The 1975-nt window shown below is 34.4% G+C and overlaps 1 long non-coding RNA gene across 1 annotated transcript; it reads left to right on the top strand.

Annotated features, from left to right (window-relative positions):
- The first annotated feature begins 416 nt into the window (after positions 1-416).
- Positions 417-1394, top strand: LOC143552011 (uncharacterized). Its single transcript, XR_013138577.1, has 2 exons — positions 417-588; positions 693-1394. It is a non-coding gene; the product is annotated as an uncharacterized LOC143552011 (long non-coding RNA).
- Positions 1395-1975: the final 581 nt, after the last annotated feature.

Here is a 1975-nt window from a genome sequence, read left to right as displayed (position 1 = left end):
AAATGTATATCACTTCACGATAGGGATAGTGACATGGATGAGCTCGGTATCATACCGATACCGCGATATCGTTCCAGAATTTTCCGATCTTAATTTGTTTAAAGCTTGGTACCGGTATTAAAATATGTTCGGTTTAGTACTGGTATTATAGGTAAAATTTGAGTAAACACTATTACCGGAACTGATCACGAATTTGTTGATCCTGATTTTCTTAAAAGCTTTATATTGGTACCCGGGTACCATTATGACATCCCTACTCCACGACAATACATGAAATTAATGTGATAGTGTATTTGTCTTAACAAATTCAAACCTTACACTTATTGTAATAAAATATTAAAAAGATCCTTTTTATAAACGGTTGAAAATTTTTAGCACCGAAAAGCAAATACGAGATTACGAATCTTGTTGCTTTTTATAAAAAGAAAATGTGTAGGCCCATGTTATGACACCAAATCACATCATCACCATTTAGCTTCTGCTAATAAAAACACACTTAACATATAGTTTTGCTCAAGATTGCAATGGCGATCACTTCAACTCATCTTCAACTCATCATTCTCCTAGCCCTTCTTGCTTGTTTTCATGGTAAATCTATCTCTATTTCGTCTCGTTTATTCGGCTTTTATGAGTTTGTTTGCACCTCTAACTAACGTTTGTGTTCTTGATGTTTTTTCGTTTTGTGCTACAAGTGTGGGTATTGGAGAATAACATGCCTCTAGGTTCCAGCGAGTCACCGGTTGGCGTTTCACTCCAAATATCCAACATGTCAGATGCTATAGTCACTAATAAGCCTGTGCCAATGTTAGAAACCACATTGTGGCCCGACATTAGAAAGAGACCAACTAGCCATCCGATGCTAATGCCAAAAGATATAAAGAGTTGCAAGACTACACGGGGTCTATGCGGCCACAATTGTCTCGCGGGTTGTTGCAACGAAAGATGTTCTAAACGGTTCAAGAATGGCACTGGAACATGTGTGGAACCAATGTTACCTAATGCACCATGTTTGTGTTACTACACTTGTTAGAATCTACATGTCATAAATAAAATAGATTGATTATTAACTATAAATCACAAACTAGTTCTCACACACGTATTTTAGTTTTTGATAAATCAAATCTTCGCATCTAAGCCTGTAAAGGAACCAGACGTTCGGTGAATTTGTTCGTTAAACGTTCGGCAGAAAGTTGGTATATGTTTATTGAAAATTACTCGCCTTAAAAGCAAACGGCGAGCTTAAACGAGTAAAAGATGAACTTCTTAGACGAGTGAACTGACATGAGAGAAAGTAACAAAGCCATAATTGAAAAATAATTTGACTTAATAATAGAGAATGAAAGATAAAACAAAAGAAAATCCAAGTTCTTGGTGATCGATCTTAAATCAGAAGTGTAACAAATAAATAAACGAACTTGCGGTTTTATTCAAATAAATAAACAAAAAATAGGTCTTTAATATTTATTTTCTGTAAAAATAGTTTTTAATAAGTTTTGTCTGATTCATTTAGATTTAAATACGCAAACCAAACATTATGGAAAATTAAAGTAAGTTAAGCGAGTGTTTGGGTTTTATCGGACTCGAACCTAGAACTAGGTCGGATTTGCTTCCAACAAACCTAATATGTAGAAATAGAGGTAGCAATATGAATGTGTTGGGTTGGATTTAGGTGATGAGTTAAAATGAGTTTGGTTCAAGATGGGTATGAGTCTGATGAGTTAAAATGAGTTTGGTTCAAGATGGGTATGAGTCAGGATGAATTTTTAAAATAGAGGGTTAAGAACTTAAGATGGGTGTAGGTCAAGATGGGTAAAGTTAACTCATTTTGACCCAATGTTAAAATACACAGGGTTTCAAAATCCTCTAAAAATTCAAATAATAATAATAAAACAATAACTCAAAATATAAATCAAAAACGTAAAATGTAAAAAAAAACTAGAATGCCCCCCCCCCCCCCTCAATTCATCCTCGTTCA

This window comes from Bidens hawaiensis, unplaced genomic scaffold, assembly GCF_021521415.1.
Source record: "Bidens hawaiensis isolate Kalapana, Puna unplaced genomic scaffold, B.hawaiensis_p1.1 tig00016751_1, whole genome shotgun sequence".
NCBI lineage: Eukaryota > Viridiplantae > Streptophyta > Magnoliopsida > Asterales > Asteraceae > Bidens > Bidens hawaiensis.
This window is presented reverse-complemented; position numbering and strand designations above follow the sequence as displayed.